Raw genomic sequence first — 22035 nt, 5'->3', positions numbered from 1 at the left:
TGTTTCACTTACCATGTGTTATAGAAAGCACTGCACTTTGGATGTTTTATAGATTTTTCATAATTTTTCCTATAAATATGTTCTTCTATAAATACCTTTTCCTATAAATGTATAAAAATTCCCAGTCTAGTTGTCTACGTGTTAACTGAGTCGTTCCTGGGTTAAAAGCTAGAATTGGAATCGAAAATGGGTAAAGGTGATCGATTTTAATTATAACAAACACGAGTTTATATATAATGATGTTCTTTAAATTATTTTTGCATATTCTCACATACAATGAAACACCATGTATACGATTCATTCTATTCTTGCCTTGATCTTTTCCTATCCATATCTTTTTTTCGATGCATTTGTTACATTCCCACATAGGTACCTTTATCTCTCGTTCATTAATCACACGGCAAATCCATTCATTTTTCTATTCTGTTACGCTAATCCATCAGTTCGTTTTTATACATCCTTCCCCGCGCTTACCTGTCTTTTTCGTGTCCATTATCTATTTGTTGGATTTCGTTGATCGACGATTTTTGAGAAATTCTTCGAAAGGCACCGATAAAGTAAATTTTATGTGTTGTCTTAATCTGTCGTATGTTTTGGTCGAGTCGTGGTTCAAATTACTCACTAAGATCTGTAAAATAATTTATTCGTCTGAACCGTGAAAATAATCCAAAGGGTTAAGGAATATCGAGATGAGATTGGGTGGGCTGATTTCATGAATTAACTTGGAAACTGCCTTGTCTAAAGTGTCAAGAAGTATACTTAAAATAGCCAACTTGGTTGATGAGGTACTCCTTACTTCTTGATAGAGGGGCTCGTCTTAAATCTTCCTCTGAACGTGTAAAGGTTGAAATTTCAAGTCGTCTCTGGAACCACAGAATTCTAGTTTCACGCAGTTGAATACATCTTCCTGGCGTTTTCCTGATTTCAAGTGACAACCTCTTGGGAATCATTCTATCGTCTGTGATCTGCTCTTGATGAGTTGAATCAGTTTGCGCTCCTCAACTACTTTTGTCTTACGTCTATATTCTGAGAATACTGAACGTAGAATTATATAAAAACGTAGTTCGAAAATCTTATTATATAATCAAACGTGACGAATATTTCTTACAGAAAGCTTTGGTTTAAAAATTTTATCCTACGAAGGTACCTAAAAGGTGGGCTACGTTTCTTCCAAAAACTTTGTTTTAACAGCTTTGTCGTACGATCAAAGCATTTCTGATGAAAAATTCTAGTTAAAAAATCTTGATTAGAAATAGGGAATATTTGTATGAAAAATGTATGAGTAAAGCTATTGACTGGTCTTCGAGATTGGCAGAAGTCAAAAACTATCGACACAAGAGCACTGTTGTTGCAAGGGTGGCGTTGCGATAGGTGCGAAGGTATTTTGTAGTTCGGACCAGGAGGTCAAAATTTGTAGCAAAATTTCAACCTTATAACCATTGTATGGTGAAATGCAACGCTATGTGTGGGAGATGTTTCCGTACGTGACATTTTGTTAAGAGGATTTATGGAACTCCGTGCGAATGGAAGTACGGTAAACATGGTTGCCTTGTTTTATTCTGTAGTATCATTATTTAATCAAATATCATTCGTTTGCTTTTCATAATTGTATGTAGCAATATAAAACTGAAACTCCCTGGAAAATTTATTTTTGGAAGAGACGAGAAATTTTATATCACGTGCATAATATATTGCATTAAATAATTTAGAAATATATTTACAAAATAATTTTTATACCTTTCTTGGAATTGTTTTTCGTTTTAATCCAACACTATTCTTTTCAACGACGCTTCTTTTATATTAAATACAATATTATTTCTTTCTTTGAATGTTTCAAGTAGCAAACAGAAATACAAAAATTGGATTAATAAATTCAACAAACAAATTTCAAATAGCGAACGATACTATCTTGAAAGACACTATATTAGAAAGAAGAAAAACTGGAAATATCTGAATTAACTAAATAATAATGAACATAGGATGAATTATTATTCTACTTGTTTGAATTTGTTAAATGTTTAATATTTAGTGTTCGTACCATACGGCATACAATTTTACTCAAATCATCATGCTTCTTCCTCCCATTTAACAACTTGTCGCTATTGTGCTCATCTTAAGTCATGGTAGTGTAATAACTCCAGCCATCAAGCTCATCTAAATTGAACTTCTTTTCACTCGTAAAGATAACACTCCTTCATTTTTCTTCCATTGAATATGCTCACGAATAAATTGCAGACGAAGCTCATTGTGTTGCTCCGTTAAAGGTTGCTTCAATTTCCTGCTCTTAATATTTTTAGCTTTCTGTAGAATGCATTTAATATTTTTAATACTTTTTAATCTTAGCACATTCCTTTTGTGCTCCACTGTATCTTTGAAGTTTAAAGTTAAGAATATAACCAGCGCTATGAACATCAATATGTTTGAACCTAATTAATTAGTATGTAAATGCTATCATAAATACAGCGATGTATGAGTACATTTTCATAGCCAGTGCATATTTTGCAACGGCTCGCTTCAATTTGAAAGCCATAGATAAAATTGCACTGGTTGGTGAAATACACATTGTACAAAACTATCCATGAAAAATCAGATGAAGCTTACGATACAAGGAATACAGATGTTCTGAACAACTAGTTACATAAGATCGAATAGTCATATGAACCAGAAAGATATGTCGTTCAAGATTATAAATGTAAAATCAGAGAAAGATACGTCACGCAAGATTGTAGATTAAAGGATCAAGGGAATATGTCGCGCAAGATTGTATATTAAAGAAGCAAAAGAGAAGCACATCACAGTGGCATAGAATGAATGAATTTTATTTTGAAAAATTGTTACTGCGTTCAGTCAAGTGCTTATTTATAGACCGCGGGTGTTCATGCATTTATGTGAATTTTGCAGCAACGGAAACGCGAAGAACACGCGTAATATGCAAGAATACATAAAATATACAGACTAAAGAGCTTTTTTTAATGTAGATGAAATAAATCTCTGCTTAAGTTCTATATTTCTTTAATTATGTTTATAAAAATATGAGATTACACAACATCCGCAGTCTACTTGTGTATGTAATTTGGAACAGTCTATTAAACATGTTTTTATACTTTATCACGATAAATGAGAGGGTTGAGAAAGAGCGAAAGGGTATGTAACGTTCATAAGGCATTAATTACGATCGTAATAGCAACGGAGTCATTTATCATGAAAAAAAGAAAAGGAGCAGAAGAAAGAAAATTGTGGAATGGAGATTAGATACTCATTCGTTGCAGTCATTCTTTGTAACTTTCTTCGTAAGATTTGTTTATATAAACATGTTTCCAATAATGATAGGTACGTATAGCACAGGAAATAAGATCTTCAGTTAACAGTATGTTATCATGGTTAGATTTTGTTACGATTAATCAAAAATCATAAGCGACTTTCCATGACATTTTAACATTAAGGATTTAATACATAAGTAATGTCGTAACAGTCCGTATGTATAATTGTGCACAAGGATATTCCGTTAGATATGCTACTCTTCTATTTCATACATTAATAATAATTAATCTCTATTACGGGCCGGATTATAATATCCACCAATTCAAATTTGCAGAGTATCAATATGTCGAGAATTGCGCGTACGCTAATGTACACGTATGTATATATACGATGATCCACATTGATGACTTTGATCAATAATTCCACGGAATTAAGATTTGAGATTAACTTTAATGGTAGCAACATAATGTGCTTTGTTTGTTATCTTTCTTCAATACGAGGCCTTAAAAGTTTCAAGCTTACAATCATTATTTTAATGAAATTGTAATTCCTAAAGGTACGTACGATTTAACAATCATATGTCATGAATGATTCGTTCAATTCAATATTTTTAAAATTTGTTTGTTTCAGAAACATGTTTCAATTTGAGTAATCCAATTGATCGCGTCGGAATGTGAATACTATAATTAACTTTTATATAATAGATATAACTTTCTATTGTATTCATGCAACTCTAACGATCCTTTAGAAATCAGCTTAAGCTTCGTACGCATGCCAAAAGTCATTAATTTAAGCACTATACATAATTATTCATGGGTTGTATCGTCCAACTAGTATCGTGGTAACTTTGTGCAAGCTCATTTAACTTTGCTTAGCTATGAATTCACCTGGATTATAGCTCATTCAACTCATTGTTAAAAATCTGTAGATGTGATATATGTATATTTACATATGTACAGGGTGTCTCAGTAACTCTGTTACGAAGCGATATCTCCGCTAATTTTTGAAGAGACAAATTTTTTGACGTGAAGCATTCCTTTTCATGCTCGTATTTTTTAAGATTTACATATTTCCCTATTTTTCTTTTAAACAGAATCTTATATTTTGTTAAAAACGAATCGATGCGTATTTACATTTTCTGTACAAAAGTAGTAAGGTATTTCTGTCTCCTTAGATTCTATTTCTTTAATTTGCACGTATGCATATTATCCGCAGTATCATTTTTATAACTATTAAAACCATGGATACTTAACGCTATACATATAAATAATCGTAATAAAATCAATAATTATGAATTGTTATAATACGTTTGTACGTTAACGGTCTGATAATTTAATAAGCAAAATATGGATATTAAAAATGTGACGACGTCTACGATAGAATTTACGAACTAGGAGTTCGTAACAGAGTTAAACAGAGTTCTATGTATCTTCAATCAGTATATTACATGCATGTCGTATCATAGAATCTTTGATCGAAGCTGCAATTTACCTGACCTACTTTATAGAAGGAATGCCCTGAAACAAAGTTTGTTCCTTGACGTATGCATATTCCACAAATCTGTAAATATTTTATGTTAACTTTCTATAGATATTTAAAAAATTTATAAAAGAATTTATATAAATTTTGTGCGTTTTTTTGTCACTAGATATTTTTTGTCTTTATAATACACGCAGAGTAACAACGCTTCAATATGGTAATGAGCGTATTCAAAATACAAATGGTTCTATTCAGTATAGAAGTTCCAACTGTATCGTCCTTCGTTTCGTTCCTTCTTGTTTTTCCGCTTCTATCTATTTGAGAAAACATTAACGTTCCATTTTACACAAGGGAAAGATATCTCCGGAGTGTCATTTTGCTCTCAAGGTACGTTTTCAGAATGCACTTTTACAAGATCGCTTTATCATCGGTAACTCGTAAAGTTTAGTCGGTTCTCCAACGTATTTCAGTGTCATCGCTGAAAATCTTTGTTTAACACGCGCCAGAAGTTGAAGAAAAGGATACCGAATATCGACAAAGTAGAAGAAAAATTACATTTATTCCTGCTATAGATAGTTATCAATATTCCTTGAAATTTATTGATAGAAATATAGAATTTTGAAGTTAGAATTAGTATTATATATTAAATATTATTTATTAAATATTATTTAATATACAAATAATATTTCGTTCGTATTTAAATCAAGAAGATAGTATTTTCATGATATAAATACTGTAGGCTGACTGTAAAGAAACGAAGTCTTTTTACACACTGCTTCTGAAACATGAAAATACTGCTGGAACTCAAACCGAAGAAGATTTAAAGCGGATAATATTTTCCCGTAAACAGCGTTTGTTCATTTTACTTGATAAAATGCTATTGCTATTTACATTTCAACGAATATGCAGAAGGCAATACATATATCTAAATTTGTACAGCACCGAAGTAATTTGTTCGTCTCTTTCATCTCTTTCGTTTGGAAGTATAGGTAACGTAAAGTATGATTGATTGCCGCACTCTTGGAAAGGTACTATAAATTTAATACTCCGGCATATATCCCAAAAATGCATGTTATTTTTATAATGACAAAAATCCATTATGTTCATGACGCTTCTGTTTTTAAATCGTTTTAAATAAATGGATCAAGATATGACGCATTATTTACTTATTCATGTTTCACTTAGTGGATTTATCAGCTATCCTTAAAAGATTTATATCATTGGATCTGAGCTGTGATAGCTCGTTCCCTAATTCAATTATGTTATAATAAAATACTTTTATTTAATCACCAAGTTACAGGAAAATTAAAAAATCAACAAAAGTGAACTGAGCATATTTTTGCATAAGTCTATTAGTTTATATTTCCAAAAAACTATGGTTTGATATTTGTTTATCGTTAAGAAGAAATGTTAATCTTAACTTGTAATAACTTGTTTTTTACACTTTTATCGTGTTTAGTTTATGTGTCACAAATGCAGAGTTTCTGAAGTTAAGAAATTAATTTTCCTGCAATTAAGGAATTATGTTACGACGTGCTTTCATGCATACTTTCGTGTTGATCTAATGATATCGAATTAATCAATGTGGTCACTTATATGTGCATATTACTTACGCGAATCAATATAATTTTTTTTTTATTATTTAATTTCTACCGTACAATTTATCCAGCTGGACATTTGGTAAATTTTTCTAATTTAATTGCTAAATAACATGTGGATAACTACCCCCAGTGGGATACCATTTTCGAGTTTGATTATTTTATTTCTTTAGTGAGGTCAGTGGGGTGTTTTTCTTTTTAGTCTTCTTTCTATGAGAGTTTTGCTCGCTTCAGCAGCCAGCTGGTTTGGATGTGTTGCCATTCTTCCCTTGTATTTTTCTGCGTACCTGCCGATTTTTTCTTTAACCGTTTTTAACCGTATTTTTAATTCTTTGCGTATATCCTCGTCTCTGGCATACCATGGGGCATTGACTATTGTTTTCAGTATCTTCGATCGTAGCGACTCTAGTTTATTTATGTGGCTCACTGCTGCTGTCCCCCATAGCGGTATTCCGTACGTCCAAATTGGTTTTATTATCGTTTTGTAGATTTTTAGTTTATTTTCTATGCTAAGTTTAGAGTTTCGACTAGTTAGCCAGTACATCTGTCTTCTTTTTATCCGTATTTTGTCTATAATTGATTTAGTATGTTGTTTCCATGTAAGTTGTATGCCTAAGTGCAGTCCTAGGTATTTAACTTGCCTTGTTTGTGTTATGTGCGTGCCATTCAATTGAATATTTGGTGGTTTCCGTTTTCTTAGTGTAAATGTAATATGGTTGAGTCAATATAATTACTCTGAAACTATACTAGAAAGATTAATTCCATAAGAATTGGAATTATGAAATTGAAAATTGAGATTCATTTTATGTAATTTTTTTAATGTATCCTTTTACTGAGTGATATTATACATGGCATAAAAGCTTTAGTTATATTTGTATGTAAAAAATATTTGCTTTACAAGTATAACGACAGAGATACTAGCTTTTATTAAGATGTTATATTGTAACGTCTGTAAAAATAGGATTTCAGGTAACTTCTAAAATTGTATTGAACAAATACGTTGAAGTATTACATATAAATATTAAACTTATTAAATACTTGAAAGCGAAGTCAATCACTGATAGTCATCTCCAATATTGATAGATGCCACGTGATAAATCAAAGCTTTGATTGAAGTTTCTGGAAGTAGCGTTTTGAAACTAGCGGAAGATCCATCAGTTTGCTGGTTTCTAGTTATACGTGTTTCGTTACAAATCAAAGGTTAGATCGAACCTTCGTCACTAAGCGTCAGTTTCGATGCTGAAAATCGATCGACGAGCATGCTGTTCCGTCTTTTGTGTACACAGAGAGCAAGATGAAAATTATAACTTGTTTTAGACAGGCGAAGCAAAAAATATATAGAGGAAAAAAAAACCGAGAGGATGAAAAGGAGTTTCAAGAGTTACACGGTCGGCGTAGATATGTGAAATATTTTTGCTTGTGGGTATTTTTTGAGTTGAAACAGAATTTTTGACATGACTCCTGCATGAAAAACCGTCGAAAAGGTCGATAGAAGCCAGACAGGCTAAGAGTCAACTCTTCAGACTCCATAGCCACTTGAGTGAGCATCAGAGAGCAGTGAATTCGTAGAACGGACGAGATTTTTTCTTTTTAGGATGGTTTTATCGTCGAAAATAAATGACCTGAATTTACACAGTAAATCTGTTCAATATCCAATATATTACTCACGCTCATTACCTTACATTCCAACGATTTGTCAATTTCTGCGAAATATAAAACGTGTTTATAAATGATGTACCAACATGAATTAAAACCAGGACAATTTTATTCTACATGTAACGCGAATTATTGTTCAGATTTCGAAATTTCGGAATAATAAAACACAAGTAGAAAATTAATATTTTTGAGAATCGTACGTTATCATGTTTGAGAATCATGCACTATGTAACAGACCTCGTTTCTACATTACAATTATTATTCAGGGCACTTTCAGAATTACCAAAGTTTCTGACGCAGACATGTAATCTGTTATTTTTAAGACTGCTGCATACAAAGAAGAAGTATACTGTTAGATTTACAATCCAGAGGAACGGCGAACGAACTTAATAACCATATAATTAGGGTCACGTCGTCGCCTGCTCAATAACGAACGACGCCTGCCGTGTTATAACCTTGCTCGTATAACGAACGACGTTGCTGATGGGCCTACACATAACACGTGAGTCACAGCTCTCGAATGTAAATGCACATATGCTGAGATACTCTTGATTGCGGGACAGACTATATTAAAATTAACAGCTGAATTAGACGCCAAAAGTAGACAATCACGGTTTTTTAAATTGCGGTTGCGTGATCAAGATGTTTTTCAAAGCTTAGACTATACCAGTTAGATTAATTTTTAGAGATAATTGTACAATTATAACTCGAAGCTTGAAAAAAAAAAAAAAAACGATGTTTTAAGTTGATACAATTCTTTTATAATTAACCCAGATACGTAACTATCACTGGTCATGCAAAAATGTCACTTCTCTAATTACGATATAGGTACTCGTGTACACAAATATTGCTACATGTCAGATAAATGACAGTTTTCCCTAGATTGTCCAAATTATTATTAAATATACAGACGACCATAATATGTAGCAGTCACACAATCTGATCAGAAATGTTTCGAGCAAAGTAGAAACATTTCTCTGTAATCATTTTCGACCATCGATTTGAAAACATCAAATTTATAATACGGTGGTGCATGTAGTACATATTGGAAAAGATACAAAAGCGTAATGCAAAAGAGGGTAAATAATCAACAAGTATGTATACAGCACCTTGGTAATTAATAAATTTTGTTATCAGACTGCACGCTCCTTACACTTCTCAATTTTAGTTTAGCAAAAGTATGAAAAGTGTCGATGGTTTCCAGTAGCCTTAATTTGATACAAGGACTGCATATAGTCCAATTTTGTTACTGTCCAAATATTTTTGACAGTATAATATTTTTTATGTTATCTGTATAATATCATCTTTCTCGCTCTTTGTTCAAATTCCGTCATTTTGTCGGCTTCGTCTTCTTCATTATCGTGTCTGTTTAGTCATCCGTTTAATTATCCACGTCACCGTGGTCGCACGACTTTCTCCTGTCTTTCAACAGAACTTCAATCATATTCGCGACCTCGTTGCTTCTTGCTGATCTTACGCGCACGAGATAAGTAAATTGGGCTTATCAAGCGAGATGTATCTGCCGTTTGTAATTAAATGAAAATTACGTTGAAATTATTCGGAACGGAACATGTAAAATGAGATATCTAGAATGGTTCCCATGTTATTACAGATAAGAAAAAATACTTCCTACGAAAGCTTTCCAACTATTAAATTTCCCGTGGGCACCACTGCAAATTTATATTGTAAGCGTGCGTATATTCCAGAGATACGTTGCTCTAGTAAAAATATATTAGATTGTGTACAGTAATACGTATCACAAGTGATTTAAATATAAATAAAATGAAGATAAGAGCGGAGATGTAAAAGTTGCTAAAATAATCTGCCTGCATTTGCATTTAAAAATACTCGCGAATAAAAGTGTTCATAAAGATTATACAGAACAGAATAAGAATGATTAAAAATCATTCGCTTTCTTATATCTGTATTAACATACACGTTCTATAGATACTTTAGGAAAATTGTGCTTCAGATTTCTTTTAAACTTTACTGATGTAATCATCACTTTTAAGTGTCGTATACATATTGAATCAATGTACGAATTTCCTCCATAAAAATTGCAACACTAATGAAAAGCGTAAATCGTGATCGCTGTAACGTCGTTCGTTCGTTCGTTCGTACCCCTATACTGTAATACAGTTAGTATAGAATTCTTAAGAAACAGATGATAATCGTGATAACCTGGTCTTCCTTATGAATTATAACATATTCATAAAAGGTTCCTGTAACTGTTGGAATAGTTTCGCGAGTTTCTTTCGTCGAAGAAGATGATGTGGAAGGACGATGAATTTTGACAGAGACAGAGGATGGAAGAAGCGTGGAAGAGAGTAAAACGTGGGTGGGAAGATTCTTCGTTCACGGCCGAGCGACAACGTGAATCATTTTCCCTTAAAGCTCCCTTTGCCTCGGGCAGTCTTCCGTTCCGAAAGCAATTTGCCCTGCCGAGCGTTGCGCCACGTATACCTTGGTGGGTCCAACGGACTGGCAAAAAAAGGATTCAGGCTCGTTACGTCTCTCGGATGAGGTAAATTCAGGGTGCAAAGGGCGGGAGGGGAAAAAACAAGCCAGAAATTCTCTTTCGAGCTAACCGCGAAACAGGGGTCCCAGTTTCCATTAGTCGGTCTCAAGGCTGTGTGGACAGCGTTCCGCCGCTGCGACTTTCTTTCAATTGAAAGGATAAAGTAATCCACTTGACCACAATTTACCGATTGTCATTTTTCTGTTACCTTCGTTTTTCAACGACCTGGCCAACCATTCTCGAAACGTGAAAGGAGAACACGTAAGGGAACAATGGCTAATGCGAGACATTGTGAAGTTTTGTCTCCTAGCGTTCGCCTGTCGAATATCGCGCATCGCGTATTTGTCATTCTGATAAATGGATTATTGTTTGAATGCGGATTTGAAAACACGAAAACGAAGAGACTGAATGTTATCTGCAAGAAATAGAAGACCAGAGTTCTCAATGTGTATTAAAGTCACGTTTGTACTTCAATCCTTGTAATTTTTAGGATCGCGCATCCACGTGTATGATTTCGTCAACTGTTCCTTATTTCCGATACCTTAAAATTGTTTTTAGCTGTGTAATGTACAGAATTATTACATCGACGAGTTATCTTATCTGCAATTTTTCAAATTTTGTGTCTCGTCAAATGTCACTGTCTACCTGATTTGTTAGCATCGAAAAGCCTTGGACAGAAACGGCGTTATATTGACGAAAGTAACGCAATCGCAATAATACTGTAATATCGGAATCACGATGCAGCAAAGCGATTCTCGCTCCACTTTCGTCATCCTCGTCGCTGAAACTCGGTGGTTTCTCGGTCGGTGCTCGTTGTTCGAGACCAATCGTCGATCGACTCGAAATCTTTGGTTAAGTTACGATCTCCTCCTCACGATAAATAAAGAAAAGAATATCTTGAAAGGATCGACGCCCGTGACTTCATCCAGGGAAAGTCTGGGCTTAAAAACTGTTCCTTTCTTATTCCTCCGTCTCTCTTCCTTTGGCTGAGTCGTTGTCTTCGGTTCTTTCTTCAAATTAATCGCGACTCTCTTGAGACTGCTCTCGAGGGAAGGTAACTTCGCCGAACTGAACTTGCATTTATCGGTTTTACGTACTTGCCGCTCTTTCCTTTCCTACCCCTTCTCCCTTTTTTTACATAATAACAAGAAGGGAAAGGAACTCCCGAGGGGCGCGTCCTTGTGCCAACGCGACGAAAACGTCTCAAATTGAACGAACCAATTTTTCCTCGATCACTCTCGATGCTTGGAACATAGAAATTGACACTGTGATGACTGAACGAATCGTCACGAGGGTAATTTTCAGATCAAGAATTTTAGTAAGTATGGTTCAGCTATTTAATTCGCTATTTTAATGGGTGAATATATCGTCGATCAGCTTGTAATAATTAAAATTTCTTAATTTTATAAGAAGATGATGAGTATTGCTCTCAGCCTGTTATTTCTCATTGATTCGTATATTTTATTAACATTCGTATACTATTATTACAAAGATATCGATTGCGAATATATATTTAGTAAAAAATCAATACACACCATGAATAGTCACTTCAAACATGTAATAATTGTTCAGAATTCTACTGAATATTAAAATTTATCAATATACTGAATAATTAACTGTTTGTTCGTACAACGTACATGATATATCCATAAATGATTTTTACAAGTGTTAGAATACTTCCATGAGCAACTATACATTGTACGTATGTTGTGAACTAATAGTTAATAGTTATATAGAGCTAGTCAAGCGTCACTGCTTGTCATACTGTTAAAACACGTACATATAGCTGTATACATAAATATGTCACAATTGCGTGCGAGGTTAAGGCATGCGTGTTCTTTGAATATACTGTACTCCGGTGAGAACGACTTATCGTGATCTACAGTGCGGTTCTTCTAAACCGGTTGAATCGAGGAATGGAAAAATATCATGAATTACGAATTATTAACGGGGCTGTAGTTTAAAGGTTACGCAGCGTAACAAATAGATTGATAAAAATGTAGCCGAGTCAAAAGATCGACCCAGAGTAATATTCCTTAGAAGCACCAGCCTTCCTGCATTCCACGATCTTCCAGAATCATCGGCATTCTACAACTAACTGTGCAAAGGAAGATACCGAAATGGAGAATTAAATATATCCACAAATTACGCAAGTATCGTGAACAATTTCTTTTATTTCGAATAATCGTGCTTGATACAGATTATTATATTATTCGAATTTGATTTTGATTTGATTTTAATTAGTATATAATTAGAAAAGCAATTAAGCCATCTATAGATCTTCTATCTCCCAATACATCGTATAGACTCTTTTAAAAATCGATTATATCACGTAGATATTTCCAAGGATTAAAGTTAATCTACTTAAAATTAATTTTCCTTTGTTGATTCTTAATTCTATGATTACAAAAATTGCAGATTAGAAAATGACCCGGTTTGCAGGTTAAGATAGCAAACTAAAAAGTAAACGAACAAAATGAACCGGTTTTACCTTTAATAAAGTTAGTAAATTAAATTTTAGGTAATTTCATTTTACGTCTTTCGCTAGACGTTTTAATACGAATACATTTTGACCTGAAATTTTACGAATTTATATTACTTTACTTTATCAGCTGTTCCAATTTCATGACACACTTGACGAACATGAATAAGTGGATGTACCTCATTTTTGGATATGTCGATGAATCCGTTTTATTACATTTCTACATTTAGTATTGGAAACTCATACTTCCTCATGTTCTTTTAGACGACGACATCTTCTAGGTTCTATCGAAATTATTTCCGTAGAACTTGGCAAAGGAAGATGCCGATACATAGCCTTGAATTTTACGTACATGAACTTGTTTATTTCCAAATTCTTTGATCCGCTGCCTTTCTTGATACATGAAGACGTTCCTTCGATGGTACGTATCATCATGGTATGTGTCTACATTGCGGCCCATCACGATGCAAATTTACGCGCTACTTTAACTTTATTAAATCCACAATTTGTTATACGACTTGAAAGTTCTTGTATTAGCAGGTTTCTGAGTAATAAAGGTACCTTCATTTAATGTTTGAGATCTGTTAATGTTATTATATTGTTACAAGTGTTTTGACTATGAGTGACTATAATATTTTGAAATAGATTTGGATTGATGTAGTTATTTAATTTTAGAGAATTTTTTTTTACAAAGAGAAAAAATATTCTCGGAATTTTATCATTGGCCATTCCAATTTTTTAATCGGTGTTATCGAGATTATACGGTCTTTGTGACGAGTATAATCCCGTGTTGCAGCTCTATTTTCTGGCCTTTTAAAGTAATTCCTCAGAGTCAAAGGAGGATGGTATTATACGTTGTGACATACTATGCTAAAATATTTTGACCGATCGACTGGTTCAATGCTGTTAAATGTAACTTTACCGATCCTTCTTGTTACGTACAGTTATTCAAAGTACATTCAACTTTTGAAATGTAACTTGTGTAGAATTTATTTAAAATAGCAATGCAATGGAATTTTAAAATACTATTGTTGTGAAAATCAGAAATAAAATTTATTTTATGTGACGAGTGTATCAATGCAATAACGCCCTTGCAAATGATAAAACGCGTGTGACGTGCATTATAAAAATGATTGCGGTCTGAATGTATAATCATTTATTACTCGGTAATAAAGTAGGACATCCATTACATTGTGACAAATGCAGCATACTTGATGGATGATGCACATGTTATCGATTACAGCATGTACATTGGAACGAGTACTACTACTTTAACTTTGATTAATTAAAGTATTGTCTATTTTCAACAGAAGCATGGAATCAATTTGAAGATTGCTTTTCTCAATAACTTAAAGCTTGATATTTTGTCTTGTTAATTTCTAATGTAATTTAATGTAACATTCTTGACAGAATGAAGATCGAAGAGATAAATAATTCTATGTAATTGTCAGTTGTGTTAAGCCGGATATTTCGATTCCGTTTTGACATTATTTCTTTTCGATGGAACAGATCAATGATAATTGAGACAGTGATAAAGTATTAATTATTTATATAATACGTATAACGTAGGATACTTCACGGTTTTACGTCAATGTATAGGCATAAAGTTTACTTTCTTAAGTTGCAAATCTGTTATCATCTAAAATATTTCAAAGGCGAAAAAATTGATGTTCTCTGCTGAAACTACTCTTTGTGTAACTTTCCTCCGTTTACACAAACAATAAATTTCAACAGTATGACCAGATTTAGAAGAAATCATTTCTGAATTCCCAAGTAAGCACAAGTATATTCCAATGTACGAACCGCAACGGATTTCACTGGCATTATTGTATTTTCTTTTAGAAAAACGATACTTCGCGAATTTTATAATTTTTCTTCAAGTATTTGTACGCATTGTTCTGAAATGTCACTATGCATACATTCTCGTATTCTGCAATCGTGGTTCGACTCAAACAATGTTCTTTGGATTCCGCGTTAGATGTCTAACATTTAGAATTTTGACGCGTACATGTTCTTGAAATTAATCTACTTTTAGATGCATATAATTAGATTTTTGTACATTTAAGGGATTTTTTGAAGATGCTAAAATACGTAGAATGCATATATCTATAATAAATGAAATAATATCTTCGAATTTGATAACATTTCTTATTGAGAAAATTAATCTTATATAATCTTTTGATCGCTACAATTAATAGTTTCGTTCAATTAATTTCGATGCTTTCATCATCTGGCAGATTGCAACTGTTGTAATTTCCAGACGAAAGCCGTGACCTCTTCGAGAAAGTGTTTCGCTTCTCCAACACCGTAATTCTTTTTTTTTGAACTACATATGTATAGTGTGCATCTTCAGAAGGTAATTATTCGACTGGTATTATTTTGTGTAACGTTAATACGATTTACTTATCTCGCGTATGTATCTTATTACTTTATTACTTATTACTTTAACATTTATACGATTTCCCGATATTTCCTAAAGAAATATTATTTATTATTCAATTATTGTATTATCCTGGTGAAGAATTCTTTATTTTTCCAGATATTATTCGAGGAAAATATTACTGAGTTTTCAATATATATCACAGGGAAATTTTACGTAGTTTTTAATTGTTTTTGTTCCCTCTAACAGAATTTTGTGCACTTTGTTGGTATTCTGCTATGGCCAACCACATAGGTACATATACATATAACTCAATCTAGTACATCGCTCACATTCCTAACTCGGTATGCAGTAAAGCAAATTTGTTGCATGGTAACAAAGAATTATGGTCATGAGAAAAAGACAATTATTAGAAAAATTGATATATAGACTCCGACACATCTGTATATACAAGATATTGTATCATATATCTTACTAATATTTGTTAATATAATAAATTATTTTTTAAGCACTTTATCAGATACTATTATTATACTAATACTATACTATTTTTAATTAATAACATCGACATATTTATATGTTTCAGGTATGTAATACGTTTTGTGCAATATACACCATAGATGGAATATAATCGACTTTCCCCTTAAGTAGTTCCATACTCGTATGTATAACCATTTGATAAGTATAAACACGGTAGTATAAAATATTTCATAAAATAATCGATTGTGGATTTTTATGTACATTCTGTGCAATTTCGCACTTCCAAATTTTTTTACAAAGAATAAGAAACATAAGAATCCGCTCTCTAATCACCGCTTAATAATATATATACATAATCGTACAGTATCATTTTTAGCATATAAAAATTATCTTGCTTCCACCTAGAAATCGGTTGTTTGTATTTATGGTTTTTGGATATGGTTGAGCCTAAAATAAGAATAAATGATGCTCGTAATCAGGAAACTGTTCAATCGCAGATTGATTTGTTGAGATATTCATAGAATTTCTAAAGGTTGATTTTTAATAAATCATACTGCAACCTGAACGATGATGCGGATATTGCGAATGAGTCGTTTGACATTTACCAGCAGAGAATGCCTTATGGATTATTGCAACTGTTTGAGTAACGTTACAACTCTGGCGATAACGTGGCCGTATGGCTTCGATTCCTCCTCCGTTCGAAGCTTTCAATGAGACCTAATTCGCCTCGTATCTCGTTGAGGATATTGACCTGTTTACGCAACGCTTCGATTCGTTCACGAAGACGCATTTTCCTACCAGACTTTCGTCTTACGACTAGTATTTGTCTGTCATTTTTCCAGTGATAATTTACGCTTTTTTCTTATTTCTCATTTCAATATTTCTCCTTCTGTAATTACTTATGAAAAAAAATATTCCCAAATCTCAGCTACGTATTCCCAGACGTCTTAGTCCGATCTTCATAAATTCGGTTACAAGCGATAAACAGCTATAAACAATTTCGCTATTCTACCCTTTCAAGAGAAATTGAACAGTCTGCAGCAACAAGGAAGCGGAAATCGAACAGTTTGCAACAAAGCGTGAATTTATTGCACGTTTGAAAAGCTGCTTGAGTTTTAATTGGTTTTACTCAAATCGCCGCACAGTAGAGTTATTTCTTTATTACAGCGGTGCTTTCAATTGCCATTGCGTATAACGACGTAGATCGCTAATCTAATACATACGTCGAAGCACAAAAGCGTTGTCAACGAGCGTACAACGAAGCCCGAGAATATTCTATTGTACGTTCTATTGAAAGGTCGCAGGCTTTAACGCAATGTCGGGAACTTTTGATTTCGAAAATGGCGGTAAGGGACCCTACGCTGGCGAATAACAGGAAGGGTAGGAAGGGAGAAACAGCAACATTGATTGCGTTCGCGCCTTTATGCTGGTTCGCGTGTATTGGCGCAGCTTCTGCGTAGCGTCAAAGCGGTAACCGTGTGACGCCTAGCTTGTTACTCGATTCACGGTTCACCTTGCGTTAGCTTTGTGGAAGAAATCCTCCTCTAACAAAATTCAATATCCACCAAGTGGTGTACGAACTCGTGTCGCAGAAGGCTAGATTCGTCAAGCTGCCATGCGTCACTTTCTGATGTAACATTCTTTCTTTCTCGGAAAACTCTTTTCCAGAGTTCCTATAATTCGGAAACTTTCTACGTAATGTTAACAGCGACGATATCACTGCGCGACATGCGGTAGACGAAGATGGAAATAATTGTTGTTCGATGTCAATTTTATTATTCGATTGAATCATCAGTCTGCAAGTATGTAATATAAATGTAAATGATAATTCCCCTCAAAAGAGGATTAGTAAAGATAGTTTGTACATCGAAATCTGATTCACTTGAGACTTAGCATTATATATTCTTGTTTGTTAATTCTTGTTAAATAGTGTTTGTTACATACGGAGAATTAGATATGGAGAAGTTGAGCGAAGATATGTATAATTTAAATTTCTGATTTAAAAATTTCTTTCTTTCTTTAAAATTTAATTTAAAATGGTACTTTCATTGTTATTTCTTTTGCTCTTCTAACTTTATGTAAATTTTTATACTATCTGATTAATCAATTTCTCAATCTTTATTAAAAAAGGATCATCCTGTAATTTTGATTGTCAAGGTATTGTATTACATTGCTGTATAATCTTTTTCTACTATAAACTGCTACAATGGATGTTCTTTGTTTTTTCAGTAAAATCTAGTCGTAATCGCGACTCGATTGAAGAGCGAATTTCTCTTTTATTCCACAGAAAAGTGTAAAGTTACATGAAAACTCCGTTCATCGCTAAATGCACAAAACTGACGAAATAGAAGGCAGGATAAATGGTTTCTGTATGATATTTGCGAAAAAATGGAAAGATTGTTCCCGACATTGGCATTATTTGGTTAAACATCACCGTGTATGGTTAAAGAAAAAAAGAAAATGATATTTAAACCGAGCCAGGAAGTAGGGAAAATATTAAAACAAACGTATCAGGTTTCAGGAAAACTGCAGATTATATATATTTTTTGATCCTTGTTCCGAATCCTCATTTAAATGCCGCACCGTGAGAACATTGGCTGTGCACCTGGCTTGCGAACGTGCGAACGTAGCCAGCGAATTTTGATCTTTTTCCCGAATGCTCATTCAAACGTCGCACTGCGGAACGTAGTAAATATTAAATCCTTATTTTCAGTGTTTAATTGCTTTATCGCATTTATGTGGAAAGCTTAATTGTAAAAATTTTAATTAGGTTTTTATTATATTTCTTGGGCTAATACTTTTTTTATTATCATTCAACTCTTATTTACCTTCGTCTATGTTGATATTATGGTAAAAGTGCATTTTCACTTTGGAGATTGAAAATGTTTAATATAAAGTAATACAAGGTATAATTTTTAATCTGCTAGAAAGCTAAGCCCCCTGTTTCATAATTTTTGTACCAGCTCCTTGATTAAATATTATTTCTTGTAATTTGCAACATCCAGTGTTACACGTTGTAATGGCGCATTTAGACCAACCAAGCAAATGCTCGTTCTTTGTTCAGTTTAGTAAAATTTAGTAAAATTTACTAAAATACAGTGTGTATATATGTAACAAATACAATGGTGTATAAATACCTTTTGTAGCCGCTGTATATTAAATATAGATAAAAAGCGATTGTACGTGTGCCTGTAAAAGCTTAAACTTATAATAAAGAAGAACGTTTAATAAACTATTAACTGAGAAACAGGGTATAACACAATTCCTACCATCGTATAAATTGTATGATCGTGCCGCTCCATAAGCGCAGATAAAAGATGATGAAAAAAGTAGTTTTGCGCTTCGCTTGTCCCCTGTATGAAAGACCTTTACCCTTGTACACTGGGTGTTCAAAATGCCTAGCTGCGATTCTGTTCACATTACACGCAACGTACGCTCTCAATCCCTTTGATGTCCTCCAGCATAGCGATTTCAAATGAATCGGTTTTTCTTTGCTATAGACCGTAACATTCACCCCATAGCCAGATCTCAAAACGTATCAATTACCTTGAGGTTTTTTGCAACACGGCATAAACAAATGTATATTTACTGGAGAGATTTATACGTGGTATAAGAACAAAAATTATTATTACTTTAATTAACCCTTTGGTATGTGTTTCTTTTAATCGTATAATAATAAAGCATATTGAAATTACTAATTTATGTGACACAAAATTGAAAGATAATTTTTAAATGTTCATTCTTTATTTTCCCTTCTTTATTTGTATTTTCTTTTATCTGAGAATGGGTTTTGTAGCCAAATGGCTGCAACATGCGTACGAGTTACCTGTAGCTTTGAATACTATAGACGAAATTACTAGTACAGGTATCTATTAACGTGTTGTATTCTTAATTTGTAATTAGTTACTCAACTTATGTATTTTTCATTATATAAATTTCAGTACAAAGCGAAATTACTTGAATGCCGATTTTATTCGATGAAAATATTTCACATTATGTAAATTTCAATAGAAGTTGAAATTATTTCAACGTTTTCGTGTTCGATTATAATATTCTTTTATAATATTCCCGTTTACTTACAGGTTCTCTGTCCCATATCATAATAAATCTACTCTGCCCCTTTTCTCTTTACTTTCCGCTTTCTCCTGGGAGAGTCTCAGTCTCTGCCTTCTAATACAAATTTTCTCTCCATTCCATACTCACTCTTCTTTTCGTTCTCTTAATATCACTCAATCCCAATATACCTCCCCACTTGTCGTTTTAATGGACCATTTGCTGAGGAGGACATTTCGCTCCGTTTAAACGCATTTTCCCCGTCTACTTCGTTGCGATTGTCTTTCCCATATTTCCAAACGAGAATTCATTTTTTTAAAATTCAATTGATGTTAAATATGTATTCGCTTGTTTCTCTAGCTTATTATCCAATAGTATTTCTTCTACTGAACACTCTCTGAAATTTTCTATTGAAATATATATATACGATCGATTTATTTTAGCAAGAAAAAAAAAAAAGAAAAAAAAATAGTAGATTGATATTTAATGTAAATTAAGTGCGTACGAGTTAAAAATGAGTAACAAATTTAAGCGGCATAGATATAGAATAATATACACGATGAATAAAATCACCTCGTACTTCGTGTATGTTTATCGTATTTCTTATCAATTTTTTAAATATATACGATACATGTAAGAAGCCACGTTAACAGTATAACCTATTACTCTGAAAGTAGAAACTGATATACAAACCTGGTCGTAAATATTCAAAATACTATCACATTTAGAGTAGAATTAACTCGAAATTGATTTGTCGTTATTAATGTTTAATCTATGATTTCAAAATCAGGTTGATGAATTTAATTCAATCAAGAAACAAGTTCGCTCTGTATTACATGAATAAGTAAAGAAGAATAATTTTAGTCACGTTGTATCATTTATAATTTGATTTTATACTTTGCTCTTCGCTTCTTGTAATTTGCCCTTTATATTTCATTTACTTTTGCCTCGCGGATTGATACAGTTTAAAGTTGAAGCGAATAAACTCCTAGCAACGATACCATGATATTGATTATAGCCCGCGGTTATCTCAAAATCTACTATCGTGTACATAAATTTTGGGAAACGTGGTCGAAGCCAGAGGGACATTGTTGCGGCGATAAGGCGGATACGATTATAAAAATGAAATTGCCGGAGTGTGACAGTGCTAAGTTCTGGATTTAGATTCTATCGTACGTGCGGTAGAAACGCGACCCGTTTCTATAATGTAACAATATGATGCATGTGCTTTCCTAGCTCTTAGGCTAACCGGGTCGTGTGGTATGAGTTATGAACGCTGGTGGGACTGTGGCGACCCTGGAAGAACCGAGGAATGGTATCCGGCGTATTTAACATCCGAAAGAGCTTCGAGAGTAGGTACCTGCAGTCTTACCGTAGTTCAAGAGAATCTTTGCCCGTTGCTGAATTAATATATCGTCGGGGCGTGACGTTAAGTTCGCTTTTCTAGCTACTGCCTTCCGGCACTGTTAATTTCTCGTTAATTAACGACCAACATTCCGGTGATTATCGTATCTCATTCTCCCTACGGCGAAAAATAACTTTCGATTATCACGATATTCTGTAAGTGGACATTATTATGTAATTGGAGAAGTTATGGAATTTGTGGAATTTATCAGGATATTTGATTATCGGCAAAGAGATTTGATTATAACAAGATTAATTAAGATTGAGCAATTCGTATTATTAATCGGTTGGCTTGAAATTTTTATCGAAATTTAATAATATACGTACATTAGAGTTAGAAAATTAAAACCATTTCTCAACGGAAGAGATTCTTAGTTTTACTAAAAAATATATATATAGAGAGATGAAAATAAAATATATATACATCTTCAAGGAGACGAAAATACTTATTTTAAAAGAAGAGTTAGGAAATTGATATTACGATATAATAGTCCAGAAGAATATTTGATAAAGCAATAAACGTATGTAGTTCCTTAGTTACAGCAGAATAACGTACAGAAATTATAATAAGCTGCAATAATTGTTTATTTGATAAAAATTGAAATAACGTTATAAGACGTTTATTACGCTCCTTGTTACACTATATTTTATTCCATGTACTCCCCTATTCAAAAAGTTCCATCAAGTAAGCCTTATGTTCGTTTATAACAATTTCTTTAATTAT

General features: G+C 33.1%; 1 protein-coding gene and 1 long non-coding RNA gene across 2 annotated transcripts in view; both read left to right on the top strand.

Moving 5' to 3' along the window:
• The window catches only part of LOC139988511 (uncharacterized), a 63663-nt gene extending 45956 nt beyond the window's left edge, over nucleotides 1–17707 (top strand). The window contains exon 3 of the long non-coding RNA XR_011800151.1: nucleotides 15961–17707. This is a non-coding gene — a long non-coding RNA (uncharacterized lncRNA). The remainder of the gene's footprint in view (nucleotides 1–15960) is intronic.
• Nucleotides 1–22035, top strand: part of Invadolysin (leishmanolysin-like peptidase, invadolysin) — a 210228-nt gene that overhangs the window by 51573 nt on the left and 136620 nt on the right. The gene's annotated exons all lie outside the window — the stretch shown is intronic.

This window comes from Bombus fervidus, chromosome 6 (genome assembly GCF_041682495.2).
Source record: "Bombus fervidus isolate BK054 chromosome 6, iyBomFerv1, whole genome shotgun sequence".
NCBI lineage: Eukaryota > Metazoa > Arthropoda > Insecta > Hymenoptera > Apidae > Bombus > Bombus fervidus.
The sequence above is the reverse complement of the archived record's forward strand: the minus strand, read 5'-3'. Positions and strand labels throughout refer to the sequence as shown.